Source organism: Ornithorhynchus anatinus, chromosome 5 (genome assembly GCF_004115215.2).
Source record: "Ornithorhynchus anatinus isolate Pmale09 chromosome 5, mOrnAna1.pri.v4, whole genome shotgun sequence".
Classification (NCBI taxonomy): Eukaryota; Metazoa; Chordata; class Mammalia; order Monotremata; family Ornithorhynchidae; genus Ornithorhynchus; species Ornithorhynchus anatinus.
Window position 1 is genome coordinate 51,619,196 of NC_041732.1, and position 18,308 is coordinate 51,637,503.

At 41.3% G+C, this 18,308-nt stretch overlaps 1 long non-coding RNA gene across 1 annotated transcript in view; it reads right to left on the minus strand.

Annotated features, from left to right (window-relative positions):
* Window positions 1-9,548: 9,548 nt before the first annotated feature.
* LOC120638379 overlaps window positions 9,549-18,308 on the minus strand; it is a 125,526-nt gene continuing 116,766 nt past the window's right edge. Inside the window, exon 6 of the long non-coding RNA XR_005660015.1 lies at window positions 9,549-10,994. This is a non-coding gene — a long non-coding RNA (uncharacterized LOC120638379). The remainder of the gene's footprint in view (window positions 10,995-18,308) is intronic.

Genomic DNA, 18,308 nt, shown 5'->3' on the forward strand with positions numbered 1-18,308 from the left:
AGCAGGGAATGTGTGTTCTATATTGTCGTGTTGTAGTCTCCTAAGTTCTTAGGGCCCATGTAACCTGGAGTCAAGGCTGTGCTGAAGAACCCATAACACTGCGGCAATTACCTTGGTAGTTTCTGTGGTAATTTCCAAATATGCTAGTTGGCTATTTTTTGAATTTCTGCTCAGGCTACCTTCCCCAGAGTGCCCTTGCTTATTTTTGGATCAGAGGCCTTCACTGTTAACATGGCCTCCAGTAGATATTCCCCTTCTCAAAGGGCCAACATTAGAACTCATATCTTCTGAGTCCCAGAATCAGGCACTTACCCTTGGACTAGCAGTGGAGTTGGAGGATTCAATACAGTAAGGGCTTAATAGGTATGAATGAATGAATGAATGATAGACCACTTAGTGGACAGAACACAGGCCTGGGGGTGAAAATGACCTGGATTCTAATTGCGGCTCTGCCACATGCCTGTTGTGTGACCTTGGGCGAGTCACTCCACTTTGCTGTGCCTCAGTTACCTCATCTGTAAAATGGGAATAAGCATGTGAGCCCCAGGTGGGAGAGGGACCGTGTACAACCTGATTAATATGTATCTATGACAGCACGTAGAACAGTGCTTGGCACATAGTAAGTCCTTAATAAGTACCATATTATTATTAGTAGTAGTATAGTAGTAATAATAATATTTTTGAGCCCTTACAGTGTGCAGAACATTGTTCTAAGTGTTTGGGAGAATACAATGCAACCAAATTGTTAGAATCGTGCCCTCCTGACAACGAACTCGAAGCCTAGATTCATATTCAGTGACCTTATGTATGCCCACAAGCCTACGCTATAGTTAATAGATAGAAGGAGACGTTACCCAGTTTTTCTGTTTTTTTAACAGAAAACCCAGTGGACAGCTCAGAACTGTCTCTCTCTCCCTTCACTTTAATTACCTTGTGTGGTCCCCAATTGCCACTTGTTTGCAACCTGCTTAAAAATGGGTCTCTGTCCATAAGAAACTTTTTTTTTTAAATGGGTGTTCATGTAAGAGCTGAATAGTGCAGAGAGATTAGATATTTTAAGGGGTTGATTTTTCAAATGGATGCTTTCCCTTTACCCCTTTGAACTGGAAAGAGGGAGAGGTCAGGCTATAAATCCATCAGTAGATTGATAGAAACTCAATCCTCCAAGAAGCCATTTGAGGTGCCTAGCAAGAATGGTGACCAATCACCCTCACCTTTTAAAGATAAAGACACTCAGGGAGACAGCAAAAATGACAGGGCTTAGGTTCAGAAATTTATTTGGAACTCTAGATGTTCTTGCTGTCTTTTTAGATTCCATTCTGTTTTTGGATAGCATTTTATGTTGTTTTTTTAAATCATTATTTAAAAATGAATAGTAAATGTGAAATATATTTTTGTATGCTTAGATGTCTATCCTAGGGTCAGAATTTCTCACTTTCTCTATCCCCTCCTCCCTACTTTTCTACCCCCTTCTCAACTTTCTCCTGCTTCCCTGTTGTTTCTCAACAGGAGGTCTCCAGCCAACACTTTGTGACACTTAAAATCCACCCCTTCTACCTACACCTCTCTCCCACTCCCCAGCTAAAAGCAGGTGTCCCTACTCTTCTCCCCTCCCTCATTGATATCTTCAAACTCTCACTCTCTTGGCTTCTTCCCTTTTGCTTTCACATATGCCGAAGTCTCATCCGCTGTGTTTGAATGTTTCATCACTCCTTATGCCTCCAATCTCTCAAACCCTTAGCTTTTGAGCCCCCAGGGAACAGGGACCTTTTCTAATTCTGACCTGTATTCTCTCCCAGTGTTAAGCAATGGTCTGCACACAGTAGATGCTGAATAAAATATTATTACTACTGGCAGCACAGCCTCCTCCAGCTGTCATCCAATCGCCTTGGTCCTAATCCTACCCCAACTCCTGGAATGACCCTCTGCCGGCACTTTCTCTCTACCAACTCTCTCCTCGAGTCACCACATTCAGGGTGTTTTTTTTTATGGTATTTGTTAAGCGTTTACTATGTGCCGATTTGATCACGTCGCACTCGTGGGGCTCACAGTCTTAATCCCCATTTTACGGATGAGATAACCGAAGCATAGAGAAGCCAAGTGACTTGTCCCAGATCCCACAGCAGACAAGTGGAAGAGCTGGGGTTAGAACTCAGGTCCTCTGACTCCCAGTCCTGTGCTCTTTCCACTAGGCCACTCTACTTCTAATGTCTCCATACCAAAGAAATAGCACTTTCTAAGAACATCAGTCAACCCCCTTATTGTCTGAGCTCCTCCAATTGCCTGGCGTGTGACCCTAGGGCTAGACAATTTAGCAGAGCCTCAGTTGAATCATCTGCAGAATGGGAATTGAATACCTGTTCTCCCTCCTACTTGGACAGTGAGCTCCATGTGAGACAAGGACTGTGTCCCACCTGATTGATTTGTATCTATCCCTGTGCTCAGAACAGTGCTTGACACATAGTAAGTGCCTAATGAATGCCATAAAAAAGCAATCAGTCTTGAAAGAGTATCGGTCCTCCATTTTGCTGAGATGGCACCAACCTTGTTGTTATCCTACCATTCTGACCACTCTTTCTTTGTTTCATTATAATAATAATAATAATAGTGATGTTATTTGTTAAGCACATACTATGTGCCAGGCACTGTTCTAAGCACCCAATTCATCCTCTGCCTCTCATTCCTAAACTGTGGGTGTACTAGCTACTGGTATGTAGCAGGGTGTACTGTTCTCCCTGTCTCTGTCCTCTCCTGTCTGCAATCTCATTTATTCACATGGCTTCATAACAATAATAATAATAATAATGTTGGTATTTGTTAAGCGATTACTATGTGCAGAGCACTGTTCTAAGCACTGGGGTAAATGCAGGGTAATCAGGTTGTCCCACATGAGGCTCACAGTCTTAATCCCCATTTTACAGATGAGGGGACTGAGGCACAGAAAAGTTAAGTGACTTGCCCACAGTCACACATCTTTCACCTATATGCATACAACTCCCAAATCTATTTCTCTAGCCCTGACTCCTCATCTAACCAGCAATCTCACATCTCTTCTTGCCTGAGCACATATCTCTTGGATATTCCTCCGGCACTCTCTACTTAAGGTGTCTAAAAATCCAAACATCACATCTTCACTCTTAAAATCTACTCCGCTTAACTTTCCTATCAATGGCACCACCATCATCCCTGTCTCAAGAATCTGCAACCTCAGCCTTACTCTTGAGTTGTCTCTCTCCTTCTACTCTTACATTCAGTAGTTCATCTGCTCTTTCATTCTACTGCCAAATACTGCCAGTTCTTCTTATGCAACATCTCCTTTATCTACCCCCCTTCCTCTTCACCCAAACAGTGATGAGTTCATTCATTCAATTGTACATATTGAGCTGTGTGCGGAGCACTGTACTAAGTGGTTGGGAGAGTACATTGTAACAATAAACAGACACTTTCCCTGCCCACAATAATCTTACAGTCTTGGGAATAAACTTGGGTGATGTCATGACTAGATTATTATATCAACCTCCTTGCCATTCCTTCTTTGCGTCTCTCCTCCCCACCCTCCCCCTCAAATTGTGTTGTATGTGGTTGCTTGACACAAACTCTCTGCTCCTCAAAACCCTGCATTGCTTCCAACCCTCCACAACAATGCTCTCCTACAGCTCAGCCCACTTTAAATAACCAGTGTCTTCATCTACTTCCTAACTTGTTTTCTTCATTCCCTCAAAGAGAACCTTTTAATTGTAACTCATTCTAAATTCTCCCTGCTTCTCGCCCTCATTAGCACACTTCCCTCTCCCCAAATAATAATAATAATAATGGTATTTAAGCACTTTTTATGTGCCAAGCACTGTTCTAAGCCCTGGGAGAGATCTGACAGACTATTTCCCTCCCCCTATTCATCTCTCTCCTGAAAGTCCACCTCTTTCAAAATACCATCTCCAATCAATTTTCAGTATCCCAAATCATATTACTCCATCGACCACCTCTTGCATTTATGCACTTATATACCTATCCTCAGCAATTCTGTGTACCTGTTTAATTGTACATTAAATTATATATTTTGATTACTCAGTTTGTAAATGTTTTTATGGTTGTCTCCCTTTTTAGAGTGTAAACCCCTTGAGGGCAGGGAACTTACCTCGGTCTCTATCTTGCTGCCAACCTCTCGCCCACATCCTGCCTCTGGCCTGGCACACCCTCTCTCTTCATTTCCGACAGGCAATCACTCTCCCCACCTTCAAAGCCTTATTGTAGGCACATCTCCTCCAGGAAGCCTCCCCCTTCTAAGCCCTCATTACCCCTTCTCCCACTTCCTTTGGCGCTGCTTTTGCACTTAGATTTACCCCCTTTATTCAGCCCTTCCTCAGCCCCACACCACTTATATACAAATCTGCAATTTATTTTTATTTATGTCTGTAACTCCCTCTAGATTGTATGCTCGTGTTGGCCAGGAAATGTGCCTACGAAATGTTATATCGTACTCTCCCAAATGCCTATGAAAGTGCTCTGCACATAACAGGTGCTCAATAAATGTAATTGACTTCTCTGTTTTTCCTAAGGGTTAAATGAATTGCACACAGGGGCTACTCAATAAATTATGCAGCTACTAAACCTAGGACACTTGATAAACACAAAGAATTTTCACTTTCTAAAATTTTCATGTGGCTGACAGAAGACAGCCTTTGTGGCTATTGTAGATTCAGGTTATGAAATAGCCCCAGAACCACTGGACCCAGGGTTTTTTGTGTTTGATGAAAAGTCCAAAAGTTGAAACTGTAAGAATGTGTCGGTTAGAATATGACTTAGGCCGGTGGGTTCCTACTTTGAAGGCAAGCTGAAATGGAAGCTCTAAGGTATCTTTTCTTTATGAAATGAGCTCTTAAATCTCTCTGTATGGCATTGCTTTAGCACATTTGGTGGCCCCTCAAAGCCCAAGATTAAATTTAGAGAATTTCCCCTGCTGCTTTTATTGAATTGAGTTAATATCATAGGTTTATTGTTAAATTAAACAATGTAACACCTGCCATGTAGAAGTTGCACAACTGATACTTAACACTTGCTTTTTCTTATTTTATTTCTGCCTCACTACTTGGGGGTTTGTTTAATGGATGCCACAATTCCAGCACCAGAGCTGCTATTTATTGTGAATTACTCTTTTTTTTCCCTTTAAAAAGCAGCTGTGAGATGATGGCACATTTTTTTTTCCTTTTTTAATCATTCAGGTATTCCTTTGCTTGGCATTTCAACCTCCAAGAGTGTACTAGTTCAGGTAATATGGAGGTTGCTTTCTCTCTCATTGCTTTAGAGAAAGGCAAGATTCCAAAAGAAACTTCTCAGGGCTAGCTACTCCATGGAGATATCAGCACTTTAGACTGGAGGTAGAAAGTGACCCAAAGGCCCTTCTGAAATTCCTCTGTCATCTATCCATTCAAGTCAGTGTATTTTAATGTGTTTGTGTTAGCTATTGTTTGACTTCTTCTTTCATAGTTTCACCTTCTCCTCTTGCCTGTGAAAGTCTGTCAGAACTACAGCTCATCCCCTAGCAGCCTGGTGCTCTGCTCCTGATTCAGCCAAAGGGCCCGTTGTATTTGCACAGCAGCTCAGCTCTCTGTGGACCAAGAGTGAGTCTTTGGAAGCCTTTGAAGGGCAAGCTGTAATCTCGGCAAATAATGCTTTCCTTTTCGACAAGACCTTGTCCGGAAGGATTCCCAATACAAATGCTAATTCATACTGTCCCTCAGCAACCTCATGAGCTAGGTAATTATTGTTGTACCAAGGGAATCCTAAGGTTCGGTGATAAGATGGAGATGCCCAAGGTCAGTTAACAAATCACCGATGGCGCACGGGACCAGCTCAGGAAGGAAGTTCTCTTTGTACAACTCACATTGCTGTTAGTGGGAACCTAAGGATGATTTGGTGCACGACAGTCTTCCATTAGATGATAAGTTTCCTGAGGGTAAGGATCAGGTCTACTAATTGGTTAACTAATTTGTTATCTGAGCCAGGCCCGGGGCATCAGATGCTCAATAATTACAGACAGTGACTGCAGAGGTGGCAGAGGATCTTGAAGGAAAAAGCACTGTGGTCTAGTGGAAAGAGGGAAACGTTTCAAGATGTCAAGCCACTGAGGTTCAGGCCCTTTCTTCTCCTTAGTCTACTTGGAGTCTGCAATCCCCTCTGAAAACCTGCCAGTCCTGTATTAACACTGGAATGGACGTAGCTATGAATGTGGCATTTGATCTTGCGGAAACTCGGAAGTTCTCTCCACCTTCAGAGCATTACTAAGGTCATATCTCCTCCAAGAGCCCTTCCCCGATTAAGTCCCTTTTCCCCCAGCTCACTCTCCTTTCTGCATTGTCTATGCACTTCAATCTGTAACCTCTGGACACTTGATATTCGTTGCACTCCCACCCCTAGAGCCCTGGATGTACATATCTTTAAATTCTATATTATAAATTATTTATTCATATTAATGTCTGCCTTCCCTTCTAGACTGGAAGCTTGTATGGGCAGGTAACATCTCTACTAATTCTATTGTATTGTACTCTCCCAAGCACTTAGTACAGTGCTCTGAACATAGTAAGTGCTCAATAAATACAGTTGATTGATTGATTGATTGAACTCTCCAAATAACTAATTACAGTGTTTAGCATGAAATAGGCACTCAGTATTATTGATTGGGCTTTTGCAGTTATCGTCATCATCAATCAGTAATACTTATTGAGCTCTTTTTTAAATGGTACTTGTTAAGTGCTTACAATGTTCCAGGTACTGTACTAAGAGCTGGCATAGATACAAGATATTTGGATAAGACACAGTCCCTCTCCCAAATGGGGCTAAGTAGGAGTGAGCAGGATTTAATCCCCATATTACAGGTGAGGTAACTGAGGCACCGAAAAGTAAAGTGGTTTGCCCAAGATCACAGAGCAGACAAGTGGCAGAACTGGGATTAGAACCCAAGTCCTCTGACTCAAAGGCCTGTGCTCTTTCCATTAGGCCAAACTGCCTCCCTGTAAATACCATCAGTCAATCAGTGGTATTTTTTGAATGCTTACTGTGTGCAAAGCGCTATGCTAAGCACTTGGGAGAATACAGTAGAGTTAGTAGACACAACCCATGCCCACAAGGAGCTGACAATTTAGTAGGTCATTCTCATTCATCACTGAATGGATGCTAGGATCACGAGTCTTTAGGCATTAAATATACAACCAGTCCTGCTGTAACACAAGGCTTGCATTCTTTCAAGACGGATGCATTATTTTTGAAATGATGTTTCTTAAGCACTTACTTTGTGCCAGGCACTATACTAATCGCTGGGGCAGATATAAGCTAATCAGGTTGGACACTTTCCGTGTCCCACGTGGGGCTCACAGTCTTAATCCCCATTTTACAGATGAGGGAACTGAGGCCTAGGGAAGTAAAGTGACTTGTCCAAGGTCACATAGCATACACGTGGCAGAGGCAGGATTAGAACCCAGGACTTCTGACTCCCAGGCCTGTCCTCTATCTGAAAGGCTACACTGCTTCTCATTAAGAAAAATCTCTGTTGTGATATTGCTTTGCAAATGCTGAATTCATGCACACAATCACTACTTTCAAAACAGGCGTGCACTGTTAGAACAAAGCCCCTAATTCTGCTTTTGTGTGCTAAACAGAAGGAGTAATGAAAACATGATATGGCAGAACTGATTATATTTTGGGGATATCCTTTATTTAATCTTGGGAAAAACTTGGGTGAGATACTCACTAAGAATATGACCCAAGGATTTAGCATAATAAATAATGCCTGCAAGTTTAAAAATCCTGCCAATGTCATCAAAACCGACTAGACATCAAACATATTTTCCTAAGATGCCTCTCTAGCTAATGACAAACTCTAAATGCTAAGTATATGCTATAATTTTCCATCTGTTAAGTGGCTTGAACTGTGAAATGTTAACACCAAAAAAGTTTGCTTTTCCAGCTGTTGAACTGCTGTAAACATTAAACATACTGTACAGGAAGTCTCCTTTCCAGCTATTAAGCGTTTCTAAATGTTATGGGTGTTTTTAACAATAAGCTAATTTTCCATCTGCATTTCAGCTGTTGTGATTTGTTGTTAACATGCTGTGAATGTTTAGATCTTTCTCACAAAATCAAACGCGAAACTAAAGCCAGGGTGAGGGTGTGTCAGGTCTGCTTTGAAGTAAGCAGAAGAAAGGATAACTTTCTTAAAAAAATAAAATAAACAGAGATGTGACAACCCTCTAGGAAGCCTTCTGTTATTCTCTAGTTCTTTTTCGATCCCCTGGGTACCCAGAGCTGACCCAGGCATGTTTGAGAACAGCTACGTAGTGTTCATACAATATTGCAAACTCCCTTTTCTTGTTCATTCAGAAGGTTTTAAGAAATCATCATTCTACCACAGACTGTAAGCTTCTCCATCAGACTGTATGCACCTCCCCCAGACTGTCAGCACCTTGAAGGCAGGGATTATGTCTTTCAACTCGATTGTATTGTCCCAAGTGCATAGTACATCGTTCTTCACGGAGTAAGGGCTCAATCAATATTATTGATTGATTACCTCGGTGAAACTATATGAATTCATTCAGTCAGTCATATTTGAGTGCTTACTGTATGCAAAGCACAGTACTGAGCACTTGGGAGAATACATATAACAATAAACAGACAAATTCCCTGCCCACAATGAGCTTACAGTCTAGAGGGAAGACAGATATTAATATAAATTAATTACAGATATGGACATAAGTGCTTTGGGGCTGGGAGGTGAATAAAGGGAGCCAGCCAGGGAGATGCAGGAGGGAATGGGAGAAGAGAAAAGAGGGGTTAGTTAGGAAGGCCTTGTGGAGGAGATATGCCTTTAATAAGGCTTTGTAGGAGGGGAGAGTAATTAATTTCCTGTGCCACCTTTTGGTTTGTTGCTTCTTTGGGATCCCCACTTTTAAATTGCACATAGTCCAAAGCTGCCTCAAGATCATGCCAGGGTACTTTATTGAATGTCAGCTTCAGTTCGTTGCCCTGTTTCATGGACCTATGTGCTTCCTATTACTCTCTTTATTTCTGTGGATGAACAAGCCAGGAGGGGAAGACTGTATCCACCAGCGTGTTGCTTTTATTGTTATCCTTTCTGATACCTGTGTTAATAGTGGTGTTGCATGATTTCTAGGGGAATACTGCTGTGAGGAATCACTTTATTACAATCAGTGGGGTATGAAGCTGAACGTGGACCGCATGGTGGGTCTAGAAGTGATTTGCCTATTCACTCAAGCAAAGCTGAAAGTAGCGTCTGAGACTCAAACCAGCAGTTTGTTTTGTGACGAAACAGGCACTTCAGTTCTTCACCCTGGGTTAATGGTATCCTAGAACTGTAAGCATTCTAACACCACCTACTATATAGAAGAGAATCCCATGAAATGGTCTTGTGCTATTTGTCAGTCAGTTTGTCTTTCTTTTGTTTCCTTTCTTCTGAGGAGAGGTTATTCTTCTCTGAACAAGTAATTTATATGGAAATAACAAATTTGTTACACAGAATTACTCTGTAGTTGCGTAACTTTGGCAAATTTAGCATTTATTTTTGTTGGAAAAACAATGGAAGAGTTGTGAAAAATGAGTGAAGCAAAGCATCCAGGAATGCTGGGATTTTCTAATTTTCATTCTATTGCCTTCGATCACTCCAACTACAAATTTCGTGGCGAAAGAAAAGCTGGGGGAAAATGTATTTTGTGAAGAATTCTTTTTTTGTTCAAGATACAAAGGATCTAAAAATCTTTGAATATCAGACTATGATAAAAATAAGTACTCAGTCACTCATTTATCCATTTAATCTCCTCCCAAAAGAATTGTGTTTCTAGATTACAACAGTTTTTCAGAATATATTTGATCAAATCTTGGTTTTATATTAATATTACATGGTTTAGTAATATCTGTCTTTTACATTATAGTATGCTATGTGCACCAGAAATTCTCCTAGCACAAAAATAGTTCTTGCTCAGTAATTTTAAATATTAATTTTTGTTGCTGGATAACCTCAAATTGTTCTGCTGAGATTTTAGTTCCCTTTTTGAAGTCTTTCAAAAAGCCATTTGCAGGTAAGCCTCATGGAAAGATGGAGAATTATATGTCATGAACTTGTTTTTTTTTCACCTTCAAAATGATGCACATTCTTAATTTTACTTACCTCTAAATGTTGAAAGGATTGAATGAAGATTCTAGTTCAGTTTATTTACATGCATGAATATATGGATGTACGCAAACTTGTTTTCATCGTGCAGAGTGTTGGCTGGCCCTGGCTGGTAAATTGCAGTAGGATGATTTTTAGCATATTGCCCAATTCTGATGTTGAAAACAGTAATATCAGGAAGCTTATATAAGTTGTCCTTAGGAATTTCTTAGGGTCAGGTGTGTATTTTCTTGTGGGGAGAAGACAGGGTTCGTTTTTCTCAGGCATATAAGAAAACCCTACCTGGCTTCAGGGCAGGAAAATATTCAGAGTAGGACAAAGGATAGGAAAGGAGGCAAAAAGAGAAAAGACATTTCCTCCTTTTCCTTTTTCTTCTCCTCCTCCTTTTTCTCTTCCCTTTTTTTCCTTATTCTATTCTCCTCCTCTTTCTCCTCCTTCTCCTAGTCTCCTCCTCCTCCTTTTTCTCCTTTCTTTCTCATTCTTTTCTCCTCATCCTCTTCCCTTTCTGCTCTTTCTCCTAGTCTCCTCCTCCTCTTCTTCCTCCTCCTGCTTCTCCTTCTCTTCATCCTTCTCCTCCTCCAAGGTCACCTCCTGCAGAAGTTGGGGATAGGAGATGAAAGAGAGCTGTGCTACTGCTTTTGAAGGCTGCGGCAGAGCTGTTGAGTCTCTCAGGAATGGTTCGAGAAGATCCGCTGCCATACCTGAGGCGGATACTCATTTATCTGAGACACTGTATTCCGACTGCTAACAACCAGCTCAAATTGGCTTATTTTTTCACATTTGTCAAGGAGCCAGCTGCACTGGTTCAGCTGTGCATCTGCAGAAAGGAAAGCAAAGAAGCAGAAAAAAGCTTTTAAGTCATTATTCTTATTCATCCCCCTACTTCCATACCCTTGGCCACCACCAACATTCCTCTTTATTCCCTGGATTATTTAAAAAATATATACTTATAACAATCTTTTCTGTTATTGGCCTTGAAGTCTTGGCTTGATTCCAGTGACCTATCTGCAGAGAAAAGTTCCACCTTGATAATAAGGCTTTTGTACTACCATTTCCTTTTTTTTAAAAAAAAAAAAGCTGCTCTCTCTTGATTCTCAAATGCCCTATAAGAATGCACCCTGTTAGAATACCATCTTTACAATTAGAATACAATCTACCCTTTCAGAGCAAAGCATCTGTGTACCAAAGAAAAAGTTGCCTCTTCACTGAGGCCTTCTTAGGGGGATTGCAAATTCAATTTGGCTTAGCGCAACTATTTCCCAGGGCACCTGAGGGAACATAAGTAAATCAGAAGGATGAAGTCTTTATCTTTACCTACCTGAGAGAAGATTTGGGGTTTCAGGGTTGAGCCTTCAGAGGACATGGCTTAGGAAACAATATTGTCATTCCAGAGCAGCTCACCTAGGATTCCTTGCTGCTCAGACCAGCCAGGGATAAAAGGTTTGGCTCAGGCTGATGCTGAAACCAAACCGCTGAAACCAAACCTTAGAGTAACAGTTTGGGGTCACTGAGATAACAGAAATCCCAAAGGCCGACTGAAGAGCAATGAGATAATGCAACTATTGAGTCTATCCTTCTCTCTTAAGAGTGTGAAGTTGTGAGCGGAGAAACAAGGAGTGTCCTGATGAGGTAGATAACTCGTGACTCGGAAGATAACTAAAACTTTGTTTTGATTTTAAAGGTATCTGCTAAGTGTTATTGTGTGTCAGTCTTGTTAGGCATTTAATATGTGCCAAGCACTGTACTAAGCCCTGGGGTGGATACAAGCAAATTGGATTGGACACAGTCCCTGACCCACATAGGGTTCACTATCTCAATTTCCATTTTACAGATGAGGTAATGGAGGTACAGAGAAGTGAAATGACTTGCCCGAGATCACACAGCAGACATGGTGGAACTGGGATTAGAACCCGTGTTCTTCTGACTCCCAAACCTGAGCACTATCCGCTACGCCATGCTACTTCTCACTGCACTAAGCACTGGGGTAGATAGAAGCTAATCAGTCTGGACACAGTCCATATCCCTCTTGGAGCTTGGTCTTTTTCCCTATTTACCAGCTAAGGTAACTGAGGCACAGAGAAGTTAGGTGACTTGCCCACGGTCACATACCAAACAAGTAGAGTCAGGTTTAGAACACAAGTTGTCTGATTCCCAAGCCAGTACTCTTCCCACTAATTTGAGAACTTAATTGACTGGACTGAGAATCTCTTATAGTCCGGTGAATGAATTGAAAAAAAAATCAAAAATGACAATGGACTCTTTCATCTCCCAGGAGAATAAATTGGGCAAAGATGGAGACCGTCTAAAGCCTTTAGGGTTTTCACTATGGCATTTCCCTTCCTAGATGGAAAACAATTCTTGTGCACCAGAACGGTCTTCATTGTACATCTAATTGGAGATAGACACCCCCTCACCTTCTGTGGGAGTCTCGAGGGAGCCTTGGGTAGAGTCACTTCTGGGTCCCCTTCTATACCCACTCCCTTGGAGAACTCACTAGCTCCCACAGCTTGAACTATCCCTCTAAGCAGATCGTTCCCAAATTTACATCTCTAGCCCTAACCTATCTCCTTCTCTGCAGTCAGTCTCACATTTCCTCCAGCCTTCATGACATCTTATCTCATGGTGTGGCTTTGTGGAAAGAGCATAGGCTTGGGAGTCAAAGAACCTGGGTTCTAATCCCAGCTCCACCACTTGTCTTCTGTGTGACCCCGGTCAAGTCACTTAACTTGGCTGTGCCTCTGTTACCTCATCTGTAAAATGGGGATTAAAAGTGTGAGCTCCACGTGGGTCAACCTGATTATCCTGTATCTACCCCAGTGCTTAGAACAGTGCTTGGCACTTAGTAAGCACTTAACAAATATCATAATTATTATCATTATTCTCAAAGCATTGATTAAACACCTTTCTTAAAGGGCAAGTACAAGGCAAGCACTGAAAATATGGGCCCCGTCGTCCATGATCTAAAAGTCCAAATGGGTTTGAGCAAATATCATAAATTCAAGTGTTTCTATTCATGGGTGATGGTTACAAGTGACTCATAGTGGAACAGAAGGTAGAGGCACGACATTTGATGGTGCCTGGCAGATCTGATAAGACCAGGAATTGGATGTAGATGGGGATGAGATGAAATAAGGAATTTGAAATCACAGAGGGAGAGAAACTCTTGTTCCCACTCCAGCCTTCTGAGAATTATTGAGACCACCATAAGTCCCAGGGCTGGGTCAAAGACGACATTACTGTTAGTAATAATACATAGCAAAGACTTAACAGTCCCTTTGGGCTACAAACTCATCTTGGGCAGGGAATGTGCCTACCCAACTCTGTTATATTGTACTCTTGCAAGCACTTAGGCCAGTGCTCTGCATACAGTAAAGGCTCAATAAATACGATTGAATGAATAAATTCAATTAATTGAATCCTGAAGTTTCCCCCCTTCACCTTACTTGATCTACTTCCTCTGGCCTGGCAATTTTTCTCTGTAAAAATTGATCACCACTTTTTCCCGGAAGACACCTTTTACCCGATGTTCATGGCTAATTAACCAACTTCCAGCTTTAACGTATAATGAAAATTAACCTCGTGGTATGTTTGTGTAGTCCATGCTGCATGCATGTGCACATTACTTTTTCTTAGGGTATTTGTTAAGCACTTTCTAGGGTTCTAAGCACTGGGGTAGGTACAAGACAATCAGGTCAGACACAGTCCTTGCCCCACTTGGGGCTCACAGGCTAGATCATAGTAAGGAGGATTTAATCCCTATTTTACAGAGGAGGTAACTGAGGCAGAGAGAAGTTGAGTTGCCCACCATCACACTGCAGGCAAATGGTAGAGCTGGCTTCCAGGCCATGCTCTTTCCATTAAGCCATGCTGCTTTTTTTCTGTGTCACAGAGGCATGTTTTCAGAGAAATTTTCCCCAATTTGCTAGACGTGTTCTTTCAGAAATGTGCAGTCAAAACATGCATTAGGAAAGAATCGAAGTCTGTTAATTCTATAACTTTCTTCCAAGCGCTTAGTGTACAGTTCTGTGTACACAGTAGGTTTTAATTAAATACTATTGATTGATTAAATGAGTTAATTTAAAGAGCCTTTTAGTATTAGCTCTGTCATTTCTTGCAAAACATCTTTCAAATTCCTCCATGCCACACCTTTTTTCCCATTTGTATTTTTTGTGGACTTTCTTGTTCTCACTGATTTAAGTTTCTGTTAATAATGGAGAGTCACCTTTTCAATATGGTACCGTCAGAAGTGCTTTACAATCAGTACAACTGCCCAAGTTATAACCAAGATTCCCTAGAAAAGAGGACAGTAGCGCAATCAGCTGGAAGTGAGTTTATAGTCCCAGTATATGTAGAGGACAGAATTTAGAGCACATAGTCTTGTAGAGTTCAGGGAGGATTTGTGCCACTGACTACAGTCTCATTTTGTCATGAAGTTGATCTCTATTAAAATCACATTAAACATTAAATTTTTAGCTAATGTGCACCACTGAAGGACAGGAACCAGGTCTAATCTTGTTTTGGGCAGGAAATGTGTCTGTTTATTGTTATATTGTACTATCCCAAGCACTGAGTACAGTGCTCTGCGCAAAACAAGTGCTCAATAAATATGATTGACTGACATCGTAGCCTATGTATTCTCTCCCACTGCTTTGTATAGTTCTCTATGCACAGTAAGCCCGCAATAAATGCTATTCTACTTCTACATTAAATACTCTTTGGAATATATGTATATATATATATATGTGGGTGTATACACACACGTATAACAGTAGTTGAGTCTGCAACTTGAGTCATTTGGAGAAAGGGGAGAAAACAACCTCTAAACCCCTGTGTTTCTTAGTGCAAATGGAAATCACCTCATTTTAAATAAATGGAAAGGGATTTTCTTGAAAATTATAAGATCATCCAAACTCAATCAATGTAAGGTATTAAGAGGCAGGTTTTTTTTCATTTCTTGTGAGATTGCATCTTTTGATGAGGCTTTTGTTTGTCTTTAAAATCTACTGAGGCCTTATCTGCTCCTTTTTTCTCAGCAGTGAATGTGTGCAATCTATACTTAATTGCTGTTATTTGCTGTTCCTCTGCAAGTAATCAGGTGGGGAAAAACTGAGGAGATAAGGTGTTGGAGGTTTTCTTATTCTTCATGATGGACTTCCTGTGGAGATTATTTAGCTGCTTCTCACCTTTTAAGAAAGCAGTAGGTGGATTTTTTGATAATAAAATTGCATCTTAATCATTCATATTAGTTACTGGCTACCAACTGGGCGAATATATGTCTACTAACTATTGTATTGTTCCCTCTCAAGCACTTAATACAGTGCTCTGCACATAATAAACACTCAATAAATGCCACGTTAATTGACTGAAACAAACAGCTTTATCTCCTCACTTAGTTCTGTACCCTCCCACCCACAGCACTTAGGTTCATATCTGTCATTTATAATAATATTGTTGTATTTGTTAAACACTGATCCCAGGGGGCTCACAGTCTCAAACCCCATTTTACAGATGAGGTAACTGAGGCCCAGTGAAGTGACTCGCCTAAGGTCACATAGCAGGCAACTGGCACAGCCAGGTTTAGAACACATGACCTTCTGATTCCCAGGTCCATGCTATGTCCACTAAGCCAAGCTCCTATTAATGTCCGTCTCCCTTTCTAGACTGAAAGCTCTCTGTGGGTAAGGAATATATCTGCCAACTCTAATGTATTGTACTCTCCCAAGTGCTTAGTATAGTGCTCTGCATACAGAGCTCAGTATATACTATTGGTGGACCTGTTTATATTATTAGTTTTATGATTTCTTTGATTTCTCAAAATTTTCCTCTGGGGCAGTGTGGTGTAAAGGGATGGGAATGGAGGCTAATAGAAAATTCTAGCTTGCAGTTGGCCAAGCAGGGAACTGTCTTGACTGATATTCTTGGGCCAAAATTTTAAATAGAATTAGCTGTTTAGGCTACAAAGGTTTAAGTTCCTGTGCCCAGGACAAGTGTTACAGGCGTTCTGGTGTTGCTGTACTGTGTGCTTTTTCCCTGGAAGGATTCTATTCACAAAAGGATTTTTCCAATGGAAAATGATCTTGAAAATTCAAGTGGCACATTACTTGGCTAACGGGATGAGCTGATTCAAAGGATTCAACCAATGGAAAACTCAGTGAATATAATGGCTATATAATAGCTATTCTCCCCTCTAGATTGTAAGCTCCTCATGGGCAGGGACTGTGTCTACCATCTCTGTTATAGTGTACTCTCCCAAGAGTTTAGTACTGTGCTGTGGACACAGTAAACACACAAATATGATTTACTGATATCATGAGCCAAATTAAAGCAAGTAAAATCAGTGCAGGAAAGAATAGCTGTGTATGGGATTTTGGGGTTTTTTCCATATCATGCATTTTTTAAGAACTCAACTGAATACATACTTGTATTCAGGTAATCCAGTCTGCATTTTCAGAGGTCTTTTGCTCATGGCTGAAAGTCCAGGACCCCAAGGCCCTGCTACCTAATTGCTCCATTGATGTTTCCCTTTATCAGAGTCTACAGAAACTCCAGTTAAGAAAGCCTGGTGCTTGGAGCTTGCACACTGTGGTGGATCTCAGCCCCAGGACCACAATTCCCCCAGAATACCTGAGAAATGTAAGGCTTCCCTTCACCCTTCCTTCTCCCCTCCCCTCCCTTTCCTCTTCCCCTCTTGCCCTGTTTTCTTTCCGACTCCCTAATAATGCCCGTGTTTCAGGGCTCACAGATGAGTTGTTCCACTCCAACACCACCAGAATGAAGGTTCAATAATAATAACTATGGTATCTGTAGTTGTGCCAAGCACTGTTCTAAGCACTGGGGTAGATACAAGGTAACCAGGTTGTCCCTCATGGGGCTCAGTCTTAATCCCCATTTTACAGATGAGGTAACTGAGGCACAGAGAATTTTTGTGGCTTGCCCAAAGTCACAGAGCTGACAAGTGGCAGAGTCAGGATTAGAACCCATGACCTCTGACTCCCAAGTCCGTACTCTTTCCACTAAGCCACGCTGCTTCTCAGTGTCCCACTGTATCGTATTGTTCCCATTTCTCTTGTGGAATTCTGACATATTTGGGGGTGGTTTAAACCCCATTAATTTTCAGAGCTGAAAGGCACCCCCTATTTCCATGCTTACCTCTTCCCAGATATTTAGTGGAATTAATCCAAGAAAAGGGACCCCTAAATAGAGGATAAATTGTTGAAAAATATGTAGCAGATAAATTAGAAACATACTGCAGTGAATTCTTCCAACATCCCCAAACCCAAAATGTGCAAAGTGTTTAAATGTGTCATGGACAAATACTGTGTTTTGGTTAGTATGTTTTGGGAAGTACAGTGGGGAGTGCAATGTTTACCACTGCTAATTCTCCCCAGGCCGGGATTCTCATCAACCGGCCTAGAATTACTCTTCTGTTTCCTGGGGTAGTCCTTTGGTCCCAGAATTTTGTCCACCTGGTTATGAAAAATTGGGCGTCACATCTTGTCTGCCAGGAATAATTATCCCAACCCTAGCTTGCAGCTGAGGGATTGATTTGCTCCCGAGTTTTGTGGTTTTAGATTAAAATCCTTCTGGTTGGGTTCTCCATTTGGCAAATCATTGGTATTTGGCTTGCTGGTTGTTTTCATACAACTGTTCATCTGTTTACTTTCTAGGGAACTTGTCATTACCGAATTGTTTGCACACAAAATGTAGGAATGTAACATTTCTGGGAATAAGCAATTGAGGTAGCGTCATAGCATAACAATTTATTGATAATCTTAATTATGGAGTTTATTAAGCGCTTAGTATGTGCCAAGCATTGTGATAGAGGATAATGCTATTGGACATAGGCCTTGCCTCACCCAGCGTTCACAGTCTGAGGGGAAAGAAAACAAATTTTTATTCCCATTTTTTGTATGAGGAAATTGAGGCACAGAGAATTCAAGTGACTTTCTCAGGGCATACAACGGGAAGTGGCAGAGCCTGGATTAGAACTTGGGTACCTTTGCTCCCAGACCTATGCTCTTTCCACTAATCAATCCTCCCTCACATTTTGTGATCTAGGGGATGAGAAAGCATTTCCATTTCATTATAGAATGTGGTGATATCTTGGTTAGAACTTCCCATGGCCCAGCAG